Genomic DNA, 13,961 nt, shown 5'->3' on the forward strand with positions numbered 1-13,961 from the left:
TCAGTGTGGGGTACAACTCTCTTATTGATTATAAATTCAATAACATGTTCAATATTTTTTGAGTGACTCTCATATGCCCAGGGTTGTGCCAGGCACTGTCATATACATTATTTAATTTTGGTTTCACAAAAATTCTATGCGATGAATGTTATTATACCCATTATGTCAATGCTGACAGTGAGACATGGAAAGGCTGTGGGATCTGCTCAAGTCACACAGACATGAAACAGCACAGCTGTGATTTAAACAAAATCTGTTGATTAGTCCAGTACTCTTTCCACAACCTATACATATTCCAAATCAGCTTCAAAGGTATTTATATATTATTTAAAAATATTCTGTACAGACACAAGACATATATTGAATTTATACTGTCATCATGGCTGTATCTTTATGAATTTAGAAAACTTTCAAAATTGGATTCCTAGTTCTCTGTCTTCCTCTCCAATATTACATTCCAATAATGATTGAATGGCATGTTTAGGATACTCTAAGAAGTTTTTTTGTTAGTAACGTAAAAATCTAGTAGGCATACATTGTATGTATAAGTTTATGCTGATGATTATTTGGTTTAAAATATAGACCAAACCCTCTATTATATTATCAACTCTGATTACTAGTCTTTTGATCATTTGGATGCTATCACCAGGTATCACTATTACTTACCTTATTGTTCAATCGTACAGACTGAGAATTCACTAACAAATTAGGCGACTGCATAAATCTTATATCAGTATTTGAAAGTAGGCTCTCTAATATTAGGAAATTTCGTTTAGTGGTAATACAGTATCTTTATTTATAAAAAGAATATTATTCACCTCATATTTTAAATTTAATTACAAACGTTTGGCTTGTATTTTGATTCTTGGCCTGCCTTTTGTTTGAGTACTGTGATGGCTAGTCAGAGTCATAGGTGAGAATAGCTTTTAGAAATATTGTTTTTTGTGTAGACATAGATGGACCTTGAGGGCATTATGTTAAGTGAAATAAACCAGACCATGAAAGACAAATAAATGCCATATGGTATTATTTATATGTGGGGCCTAAAAAAATATTGAATTCATAGAAATAGAAAAGTGGTTGTGAGGGGCTGGGAGCTGGGGGAAATAGGGAAAGGTTGGTAGAAGAGCACACACCTCCGGTCATGAGATGAATAAGGTCTGAGGAGCTAATGTATGTATAACCTGCTGAGTGTAGTTGATAATACTCTATCGTATAGTTGAAATTTGTCAAGAGAGTAGATCTTAAATGTTCTCATTAAAACAAAACACCCCAAAAACAAACAAACAAATAAAACTCCAAACCAAAGTAAATATGATATGTGAGGTGATGGATGTGATAATTAACTTGAAGGGGGAATCCTTTCACAATGTACTATATGTATAAGAAATCATCACGTTGTACATTTTAAACATCTTACAATTTTATTTGTAAATTATACCTAATTAAAGCTGAGAGGGAAAAAAAGAATAGCTCATTTAGTGAAGTTATGAGTGCTGCAGAGTGGTAAGAAGTTGAATTTCTAGGCCAAACTCAAATATAATCCATGATATCTCCATGCTTTGTCATGCTTCTGGGCATGTAGCAAAGCAAGGATAAGGGAAATTGGAATTGCTACAGATGTGCATGGATTGAAGTATAGATAAACCTGAGCATGTCTGGCAAGAATGACTTTCCTTTATCTCACAAAGCAGCTTCTGCTGGGATCTAAGAGAAGGAAATTTTCTATTAGCATTGCTGTTCAAAAGACAAATACTCTAATGAGATTTTTTTTTTTTTAAAGCTGTTGCTACTGAGGAAGCTTAAGCTTCTTTGAAAATAAAATTTGCCTCCATTATTATTGTTAACTAAAACTAAATCCAGAGTTAAAAAAAAGTCTGCCAGGATACTGAAAAGCTGTGTATAGTTGACCCTTGAACAACACATATGCAAATTTTAAAAATAAGTATTGTAAATGTATTTTCTCTTATGATTTTCTTAATAAATTTTTCTCTAGCTTACTTTAGTGTAAGAATGCAGTATATAATATATATAACATACAAAATACGTGTTTACCAACTGGTTATGTTATCAGTAAGGCTTCCAGTCAACAGTAGGCCATTTGTAGTTAAGATTTTTGACTGCACAAGGGATTGGTGTTCCTGACCCCATGTTGTTTAAGGGTGAACTGTACTATTTTCATTGCAGCATATATTCTGCATTTACAATCAAAGTATGTTTAGCCCTAACTGGTTTGGCTCAGTAGATAGAGCATCAGCCTGCGGACTCAAGGGTCCCAGGTTCGATTCCAGTCAAGGGCATGTACCTTGGTTGCGGGCACATACCCAGTGGGGAGTGTGCAGGAGGCAGCTGATCGATGTTTCTCTCTCATCGATGTTTCTAACTCTCTATCACTCTCCCTTCCTCTCTGTAAAAAAAATCAATAAAATATATTTTAAAAAATTAAAAACAAAGTATGTTTAATCACAAAGGAACATGATTTGGCTAGTTATAGGTGTTCCCAATGGGAAAAAAATTTGATGCTTTTATAAGTTTAATAAAAGTTGATTCAAAAGTATGTATTTTGCCATTAAATTCTAAGAGTAGTGCTCTTTTCACCAGGAAAAACTTTCACCAAACCAATTTTTTCTGCTTTCTTTTGATGTGAACATAGTTGTTTCCTGAATGTAAAATTGACTCCTAAGCAAGAGGAAAGTTAAAAGTGAGTGTAGCCCGGCCAGTGTGGCTCAGTGGTTGAGCATCGACCTATGAACCAGGAGGTCAGAGTTCAATTCCTGGTCAGGCCATATGCCCAGGTTGTGGGCTAGATCCCCAGTGTGGGGCATGCAGGAGGCAGCCAATCAATGATTCTCTCTCATCACTGATGTTTCTATCTCTCTCTCCATCTCCTTTCCTCTCTGAAATTAAAAAAAAAATTATTTTAAATAAATACAAGTGAGTGTTACATAACATTATACATTTGTCAAAACCAGTAGAACTGTACAATACAAAGAGAGAACCTAAAATAAATTATGGATTTTTGTTAATGATAATGTATTAATATTGGTTTGTCAATTGTAACAAATGAACCACAATGATGCAAGATGTTAATAGTGGGGGCAACAGTGTGTGTGTGTGTGGAGGGCAGAGGGGTATGTGGAACTCTACTCTTCTGCTCTGTTTTCCTGTAAATCTAAAATTTCTCTAAAAAATAAAGCTCATTAATTAAAAAGAAGTGTGCAGAATTAGGCCCCTTTTCTTTCTATGACATTGAAAGATCACAAAGTTTACTTTTATTAGGAACCACTGGTATTTTTAAATTTTATTTCTTATTGGGGTATAACTGACGTATAACATTACATTAGTTTCAGGTGCACAACACAATTATTTGACACCTGTATGTATTGTGAAATGATCACCACAAGAAGTTTAGCCAACATTCATCAGCATAAATAGTTACAGAACTTTTTTCTCTTGTAATGAGAACTTTTAAGATCTACTCTTAGCAACTCTCAAATTTATAACACAATATTATTAACTATAGTCACCATGCTATACATTATATCCCCATGACTTATTTATAACTGGAAGTCAGTACCTTTTGACTCCCTTCACCCATTTCACCCATTTCCATGCCTCTGGCAACCACCAATCTATTTTCTGTATCTATGAGCTCAGTTTTTATTTTAATTATTCCATATATAAGTGAGATCATACAGTATTTGTCTTGCCCTATCTGAGTTATTTCACTCAGCATAATGCACTCTAGGTCCATCCATGTTGTAGCAAATGGCAAGATTTCATTTTTTTTTATGGATGATTAATACCCCATTGTATATAGGCACCACATATATTTCCCTCATATTCATTCACTCACCAAATTCTGTTGATTTATCTTTCATAATTTTGCTTGTATTTATAAAACCATTTGCATCCCCTGTCACTATCCTAAGTCATGGCATAATAACCTAATTGTTGAAAGTGTAGCTAGGTGACACTCCTTTTTAGCCACATCCCTGTTACAACAAACACTCTGACTCTTTCTTTTGTAACTCTTTATTTCCCAGAAGGGACCTTAATTCTCATGAGGGTTCAAATCCATTCTAGATGCTGGGATAGGGTGACCAACCTTGGCAGTTTGCCTAGGACAGAGGTGTTGTCTGGATGAGGGACTTGGTATAAAACTAGGAAGCTGATGGCAAATGGGGACGAGGTAGTCACCCTGCTCTGGGACCAATTTCAACAATAGACCTTAGTTCCTTCTACTGCTACCTCCCCGCCATGAATGCACTTGAGGCTTGGATTCAGAAATTGAATTCTTATTTGACATTCTAATTTCACTGACTTGATTCATTTAGGTCCTTCTAGTCCTGAGTCCTTTGCCACTCATTTACTGTTGGAAAGCCAATTCTTTAGTGCCTTCATTTCCTGGAGAGTCTTGAGTCCTGAGACTGAGTGATAGTCCCTAGAGTGGAACGTAGGAATCTGCTTCTCACCAGGTGTCTCTGAACAGTCTGTTTTTAAATTTATTTACACATTTCTATTGATTTCAGAGAGGAAGGGAGAGGGGGAGAGATATAACATCAGTGATGAGAGAGATTCATTGGTTGGCTGCCTCTTGTGCGCGCTCCCCCTCCCCTCCCCCATGGGGGATTGAGCCTGCAACCCAGCATGTGCCCTGACTGGAAGTTGAATTCTGACCTCCTGGTTCAGAGGTTGATGCTCAACCACTGAGCCACACCAGCTGGGCAACAATCTGTTTTTAATATCTGAATTCTCATTTTTTGTTTTTCAGGTAAACCTCCATTAGTTGTCTACCTCATTATACAGGGCTTGCTAGAGCTCAGATCCTGGTGACTCTGAATCTGGCCTTTCCTATTGCTGGGTCTGCATAATCAGTATTCAAAGTATGGGACCAGATTTGTAGGTTAGGGAACTCTAACTTATTGCTCACACAGCAATTTTCTTCTTGGGAATTGACTGAAAAAATTTTTTTAGAAGCAGCTATTTAATTTAAATAGAGTAAAATGCACTGATCTGCTGTATTCATTTGTAATTTGGTACATGTAATGTGAGTTTAAATAGTGAACTTTTATCTCATATTAGCATTTGAAGTGCTCATGTTGAAAATATAAAACAATAAGGGAATTGATTTTATTCTGGTTGTCTGTTATACTTCATTTTAACTGTAAATGGCCTTCCACATTTGGAAGGCCCTATGGTTGACATCTATGTGGTTGACATCTATGGCCATCACATGATTTAAAAATTATTCCGTATCAAGATGAATCTGATTATAGGTAAGCTATAACTTGTGGGGTTTCCTTCCAGCCCTGTGGATCTGTGACTTCATATGCTATGCACTTAAAATGTGGCAGCTCATGAATCTGAAGACAGATGCTGCAGTTTGTTCATAATGTGTTCAGTCTATTGTACTTTAAAATCGTGTTTAAATGTTAATTGGAATTGTGTTAAAATTTTGAGGGTATTATTAAAGAAGTTAAAACGCAAAATAAAAAGTGTTACACCTTGAAGAGTCTTAACCAATGCTTACACCTATGCAACAACTCACACTTCTATCAAGATGTAGAATATTATCATCACTCCAGAAATTTTCCTCCTGTCTTCAATACAGTCCTCAACTGTGTGGCTCCCCCAGACAATCATAGTTCTTATTTCCATCACCATAGAATAGATTGTCTATTCTAGAACTTCATATAAATGGACTTATAGAGTAAATAGTCTCTTGTCTCATTTTTTCACTTAGCATTATGTTTTTGAGATTCATCTATTTTGGTGCATGTCTCAGTAGTTCATTTTAAACATGTACTGTCCCAAAAGTTTCGTTTATAATGGAAGGGAGGTCTTGCTTGGAGAACAAGAAATATTCCTGAATATATTTAGCCTTACCACAGACTACAAACATGCCATTAAATAAATAAACCTGTACACAAGGGATACTAAATACAATTCTGTGCTTTTGAAAATAAGAACTTACATTTATTTATTTATTTAACTTCTTTCAAAAACGTACTGATAGAATTCAGGTCAGACTTCTAGATTAAATACAGTTCCACTTGAAAGCAGTTTGTAAAGAATTTGAAATAGTTTAAGTTCAAATATGTAATATTATTAACAGAAGTTAGCTGCTTTAATATTGGATATCTCAAAACTTAACACTCCATAATGATGTATGAGATAAAAAGTTTTTATTGCAGGTAAAAAGAATTATGAAATCATAGATAATTATAATCTATATCTATATCTATCTATATCTATCTATATCTATCTATATCTATCTATCTATCTATCTATCTATCTATCTATCTATCTATCTATCTATCTATCTATCTATAAAAGCCTAAGCAACTGGACCACTGGCCGGTAGCTATGATGCACACTGACCACCAGGGGGCACACACTCAATGCAGGAGCTGCCACCTGGTGGTCAATGCACTCCCATAATGGGAGCACCACTCAGCTGCCAGATGCTGGGCTCACGGCTGGCAATGTGCAGCTGCAGTGGTGCAAGCCTCTCCCATGGACATTCCCCCTGCGCACCGAAGCAGTGGCAGGGCTGGGATGAGTGGGAGCAGCGCAGCACCCAGCCTGGGCTCGGGTTCCTCCCTGGCGGCCTGCTGCTTCACTCACTACTTTGTGCTGTGTGGGATCGACGAGGACAGCGGGCTGGAGTCCAATGAGCTGGTGACTAAGGCTGGGCTGCAAGGGGCATGGTGGTCCACTGATCCCTGCAGGCCAGTCTGAGGGACCCCACTGGTGCACGAATCCGTGCACCGGGCCTCTAGTTAACTATAACTGTTTACTGATCACCTACCATGTGTAAGAAGATATGCTAGGTTGCTGGAAAAGGGAACTTTCAGGGAAGACAATGAGAAATAAAGTGGATTAAGTCACAATCAAGTTTAAGGTAAGATATTATATATTCATAAAATAAGAATAATACAAAATACATTATAATAAATACCAAATGAAAGGAAAGAGACACTTTTGTGGGAGTTCACATGGTAGGTGCAACTACACATCAGCATGGTGCAAATGCAATGATATCAATAGGTATCTGATCTTTTGTGTTCTCACTTTTTATTTAAAAATGTATATTTTTGGAAGTAGAGGCTCTAAAACATATCACGTTGGATTGAGACTCACAATTCAAATCATTTTATTAAAGGCTTTAAATAAAGAGTTTTGGTTTTACCCAGTAAGAAATGGGATTTATTTTGGTGTTGATTTTTAAGAAATGAACTTGTATTAAATGGGATCTAATTCTAGGAAATTAATTTTTCCATATTATATATAATGGACTTAAAAGATCATTTTAATCATCCAAGTATTACTGAAATGAGCAGGTTGAGAATTAAAGTCCTAAGTTATAAAATCTACCTCAAAATCTATGAATAATGTTGGGCTCTAATCACTTTTTGTAACTTGTGCCATTAAGAATTAGTACCTAATGGAAGAAAAGGATTGGTTTTAAGCTATTTATACTTGTCATTTTAAAATTTCTGAATAGTATTCTATTATATGCATATACCATAATTTGAGTTATTTCCAGTTTTTATCATTTATAAATAGAGCTAGCACAAGCATTTATGAAAAACTTTTTTGTGTATGTGGACATATGTTTCTATTCTCTTGAGTGACTATGAATAGAACTGTTGAGTCATTCTGTGGGTGAATGTTTACCATTAAAAAACACACATTGCCAAACCATTTCCTAAAGTAGTTTTACCAGCTTTTACTCCCACCATTAATGTAAGAGAGTTCTGGTTTCTCCATATCCTATCCAAAAGTTAGTATTGTTAGTCTTTTTAATTTTAACCATTTTTTTGTGGGTGTGAAATGACATTTATTACAGTTTTAATTTGCATTTCTCTGATGACCAATGATGTTGAATACTTTTTTATATACCCACTAGAGGCTTGGTGCACAAAATTCATGCATGGCGGGGGGGTCCCTCAGCCCGACCCACACCCTCTCCAATCAGGGAGCCCTCGGGGGATATCCAACTGCCAGGGATCAGGCCTAAACTGGCAGTTGGACATCCCTCTCGAAATCCGGGACCTCTGGCTCCTAACTGCTCACCTGCCTGCCTGCCCTAAACACTTTGCATGCCTGCCTGGTCACCCCTAACTGCCCTCCCCTGCCAGCCTGGTTGCCCCTATTAACTTTTTTTTTTAAATCTTATCCCCTTCACACACAATTGTATTTGACTTCCTTATTGGCTTCTTTCTCTCACACAATTTTTCTCCCTCCTTTATGTAACACTTTTTCCTACTGACTCATCATTTATAAACTTTACTTTCCTCCTTATTTCCTACTTCTCTTCCATCATCCTTCTTCCCATCTTTCTCCTACCCTCCCTCCCTCCCCACATTCCTTCTTTCCTTTATCTTTACCCCAACCCTCCCTCCCCTTTCCCCTCCTTCCCACCTTAATTTTTTTCTTCACTTCCTCCCTCGGACCTGCTTTGCTCCCTCCCCCGTTTTGTCCTTCTTCCCATTCTCCTTTTAAGCTCTACTGGCTCCCCTTTAAAACTTTTCTTCCCTCCCTCTTTCTCTCTCATCCTACCTTTCCCATACATTATTCTCTACTTACTTCCATTGTTTTAATATCTATCTATCTACCTGCTTAATTATTCACTATCATTTATTGTAGAGGGCCCCCTGGGAAGACACATGGACATTCTTTAGATTGCTGTTGATTAAGCCCAAGATATTTGAGAGAGTCATGTCAGTTGCACCCCGCCCCAGGAGTGCGCAGGTGTTGTCATTTCCTGGCTTACCTTTGTCTAGGTTCCGGAAGAGGGCTTTGAGATGTGGAACCAGTCTAGCACAGGAAAAGAGGAAATGAAATAGACCTGGGCCCTCCCAAGCTCCTTTAATCTTAAGTTTTTCAGTGAACCCGCCTTGTATATGGGAGTATAAATAAATGTGCTGCGTGGCTCAGGGAGTCTGTCTGTCTCTCCAGCAGAGGAGGTCAGTGACCCACCTGGCACCCAGCTTGCATCTACTTCTGTGTCTCTTTATTTCTTTATTTCTCAATCCCTGGACGCCTCTATCAAGAACCAGTTTCATCTCTCTCCGTGCTGGCCACGGAAAAGGGAGATCCCCGCCGCATCAGGCCCCCGCAATTTATCTTTTTTCTTTTCTGACTCCTACTTTTAAAATCTGTCCCCAGTACACAACTATACTTGATTTTCATTACAGCTCCTACAGTTCACTCATACATCCTCTTTCCTTCTTTAACTCTGCTCTCTACTGACTCCTTTATAAAGTTCTTCCCTCCATCCCTCCCCCTCCCTCCCTTCTTAAAGCTTCTGTTCAGGGGAGTGTTAACCCCCAGCCCAGGGCTCAGCCCCGGCCAGGTGTTCGCTGCCCCCGCTTCCCCAGCCTCCCCGCCACTGTCCTGCTCCTATTCCCTGCCGGGGACGCCTGGCCCAGCAGGGTGGCCAGGCCTGCGCAGCCTGGGTGCTGCTGCTGCTGCTGCCGAGAAGCAGGTGTGCCTCCACCCAGAAGGCCTAGGACCGTCCACCACTCCGTCCGGAATCTGTGGGCACCTCCCCTCCAACGGCCCACGTGGGGGGCCACCACTCTCCAGATGCACCTGCTCCCGCCCCCCTGCCGTGGTCACTACCCCCTCCTGCGTGCAGCCCCGAGTTTCCTTCCCTTTTCCATTCCTGCGTCTTTTTCTTGTTCCCTTTCTGTATGTCTGTTTCTTCTCTCTGCCTGTCTGCATGCAGGCCTTCCTTCCTCTCCCTCTCCTTTCTTATCCCCTCCTATCATATCCTATCCTACCCCGGGCCTTGCAGCTGCCTCAGCAGAGGGCGGGGATGCAGCCTGCTGATCCGGTGGTGATGTGATGCTGTAATGGATAATTTGCATATTTCTGTATTATTAGTATAGATTGATCATTTATAAATCTTCCTTTGCCAAGTGCCTACTCAAGACTTTTGCCCATTAAACAAAATTGTTTGTTTTTAACACTGAGTTGTAGGATATTTTGATATCAACCAGAAGTTGTGTATATGAAGATATTTTCAGATAGGTTTATCAAGAGTATTTTCTTGTAGTCCATGTCTTGTTTATTCATTTTCTTAATGATGACTTTGGATAAGTAGAAGCTTTTAGTTTTGATTTAGCCCTTCCCCTCCCCCCCCCATTATGATGAGTACTTTGTGTTCTAAGAAATCTTTGCCTACTCCAAGATCAGAAAGCTATTCTTTCTTCTAAAAGATACATTTTATTCTAGTAGTTTTATATAGATTTTAGCTTTCATATTTCAGAGTATAATTTATCTTGAATTCATTTTTATGTTTGTAATGTGAGGTAAGAGTTGAAGTTCACAGTGTCCTCTTTGATATCCAGTTATTGAGAACTTACCTTTGATACCCAAACTCAGAACGCAATAACTGAAAAGTCTGAATGCCAATTACATTGTACTATGAAGCCGTTCAGCTAATCACTACATATTTTTGCTTGAGACATAGTCATCTTGTAGGTAAGCTAATTGCCAAGACTAAAAATTAACAATCAACTGGTTTTTGTTGAATATTAGAGTAAACGAGATCCAAAAATTAGTCCAATGGACTGAAAAGACAGAAAACTCATTTGCAAGACTTTCTTTTTTTTCAGATTCCCCCCTGAATAAAACAGCAGCAGCAGCAGCAGCAGCAGCCACAAAAGCTGGTCTCCTGCAGTTTCCTGATGTGTTTCAGTGTCTAAGATCCTTACCTCATCTATATCTGTCGCATGTTATATCTTTTCTGTTAACATGTGGAAGAAGCTCCATATTCATGTAAGTTTACTAGTTCCAAAACATACTGTGGAATCATATACAACTCAGCACTCCTTGGTTGTCATAGATAGAAACCTACCTCAAAGTTGTTTAGGCAAAAAGGAGTTTGGTTAGATTCAGTTACTTGAGAAGCCCAAGCGATGAAGCTGGTGAGGCCAAATATATTGAAATTTTTCCTTGTGTACCGTAAAAATATATTTTTAAAAAGTTAAAATTTGGTAAATTTTTTTTTAGCAGTGTAAGTAGTCAACTGTTCTCATTCTCAAAAAACCTATTATGTGTAGATGTGAAAAACTGGAGACTTAAAAATATGCTCTAAGCCAAAGGCAGGGCAAATTACTTAAATAAAATGGATATATTTGCCCCAAATAGTAATAATGCAATTTGTATCCGTTTTCCAGAGAATTATCTGCCATTAAAATAAAAAAAAGAGAGATCCCTGATTTTTAACTCAGATGAGCTGTATTTTGCTTCCACATTCAAATTGCAGTCTAAGAATCAGTTTGTTGAGTTTGATTTAGTGAGTATTTATTTAGGATTTCTATTTTATTTTATTAAAACCAAGGGAAACAGAAAAGGAACAGCGCTGTGCAAATGACCTCTGGGCCCGGGCAGGACTTCAATGCTCACATCCCCTCAGAGGCTGTGACCATCCTTGTCTGCTTTGACGGTTACAGATACTATGTCTCTCTTTGTGCTCTTTGCAGAAAAGCTGAGCTAGTCGAAAAGAAGAGACGGACTGTGTTTCCCATGGTGTGCCGGACTGCGGGCATTTGTTCCCGGCGGGCGGTGTGCAGGCCAGGGCTGCATGGGGCGATTGTCCTCGGGGCCGTGCAGACCGGCGGCCTGCTGTCCTCGCTGCTGACAGTGGCTGCCAACAAACCCTACTCCTTTCCATTTTGCCTGGTCCCCATTTCGCCGGAAAATACACAGTAGCTGTAGCTGCACATAGACTTTTTCCTCGTCCCCTTTCCCCCTCTCCCCCCTCCCTAGACCTCTCTGGGCTTTGACGTCACGTGTGCTCCTTTCAGTTGCCATAGCAACCCCATTCCCCAAGCCCTCTGTCGGTCTCCTCTGGTAGGTTCCACAATGGTACAGGCAGCATCACGCTGCACAATGGTTTCCAGGCAGTGAAAGAGGGTGATTCAGCAAGCCACTCTTCTCCTTTAAAAAAACCTTCCCTTGTCTTTTTATTTATTTTTTTCATGGGGGCTGGGGGGTGCTTGTTATATGATTACCTTTTGCTTTTCTCTTTTCATTTTTACAGATTTCCTTTTTTCTCCTCACCCCTCAATTCCCAGGGGCTGGAGTGACTTTAAGATCGGGTTTTCTTGGACATCACCTGTCCATCTTTAATTTTAAACATTCTCCCCACCTCCAAAGAACCTGTTCCTTATCACAGTTTGGAAGGTGGTTAATGCAAAACAAGTAGGGAGGATTTGGGGGGCCAGCTGCTGGATGAGGACCGGAGTTCCGAAGCACGGAATGGTAGGTAGCTCTTTGCTCCTTCTGGGTTCTAACCTGTGTTTTGGAGGGTGTGGTGGTGTCTGTTACTTGCTCCTGCGAGGGTGGGAGACCCAGGGTGGGAGAGGAGGAAGGTGCGGTGGAAAGCAGGTTAATGAAGTGAACTACCTCTGAGGCAGGAGCCGCCAGCCTCTCCTCTGTGCGGAGCTTCTCTCCCCAGACTTGGGCGTGTTGGAACCTTTCTGTTTGGAGTGAGGGTGGGCAGAGGGTGGAGGGAGCCTTCTTCTTGTGACCAGGGGTTTTTAGATCAGTGCAGAGCTACAGAAAGGAAGAGAAAAGAGGGGAGGGGAGGGGGAGAGGGAGAAGGAGAGAGAGAGAGAGAGAGAGAGAGAGAGAGAGAGAGAGAGAGAGAGAGAGAGAGCTGTGCTTATTGGAAGTGCTGACCTCAGTCCCATATCCAAGAAATGCTACGAGTTCCCTAAAACATTAAAAATCATATCTTTCAGTATGCATTTACATTTACTTCCTGAGAGGTGTAACTTAAATATTTTGGGACATTTTTACATATTTTAGTTGAGAATGGTATTTCTATATTTTAGTTGCAAAACCAATGCATTACTCTTGCAGAAACACTCTAGGCTAAATTTGGGCTGGAGAGAGGAACACAGAACAGGGGTCAGGTTAGAATAAGAGGAAACATTGGCACTGCAGTCATATAGGTCACGGGTCCCTTTAAGAAAGTGATCTCCTAGTCACAGCAGGCAGAATTTTTTTTTTTTTTTAATGGCATGGTTCCCAGGTATTCTGTGCTGGGATACTGTGTCCCCTGTAAATGTCAGAGCTCTTGGGGGAAAAAAGATCTATCATCAGAAATGAGCACGGCGATATATTTATCAGAACTTATGTATTTGTGCCTGCAGCAACATAAATGTGATTTATTGGAAATCTTCAAGTAAATCAAGGTTAGAGATATCTCAAGAAAATTATATATATATATATATATATATATATATATATATATATATATATATATATATATATTCCCCCCCCCTTACATTTAAATGTAGAGACTGAGTCTCTGCTTGAACCCTCTTCAAGGCATAACTTCCTGGGATACTGCAATTCAGCCACAGAAACAGAATGGCTTATCCCAAGGCAGTGAGCTCTGAAGCAATCACAAGGTTGTTTACATGCCTGCCTTGCTGCAGAACCGGACAGTGTACAGCAGCCCTGCCTGCTGCGGGTCTGTTGACGGTAACTTTTATGAACGGACTGGAAAGAGGCAGGCTAAGTCATGGGGAGAGGCCACAGTTCAAATGGAAGGAAAATGGGTACCCGTGCACCAGGCATTCCAGCCCAAAGGTCCGGATTCTCCCTCTATCCCTAGACTGCTAGTTGTCGGACCCTGGGAGACCTCATAGAATGCTGATCAATGCGTTAAAAATGGTTGCAGGCATGACCATTAGTCTCAGAGAGGCGTCTGTAAAATCTGTGCCTTAGGTGAGCATGTATGCCATAAGCATAGATAGAGATGCTCATGAATGAGCTCGCAAGCTTCTGACTCCACTCTGGAACCCTGGGATTTTAGGGGTCGGGCAGTTTGGCCGAAGCCGTGTTGCTGCCTCTGGTATGTATTCGCTTCCCTACCTTGATCTCACTCTTGTAATTGACAGGAAGTACTGGATTAGCTTATTTTACCACCT

The sequence above is a fragment of the Eptesicus fuscus genome, chromosome 2 (assembly GCF_027574615.1).
Source record: "Eptesicus fuscus isolate TK198812 chromosome 2, DD_ASM_mEF_20220401, whole genome shotgun sequence".
Taxonomy (NCBI): domain Eukaryota; kingdom Metazoa; phylum Chordata; class Mammalia; order Chiroptera; family Vespertilionidae; genus Eptesicus; species Eptesicus fuscus.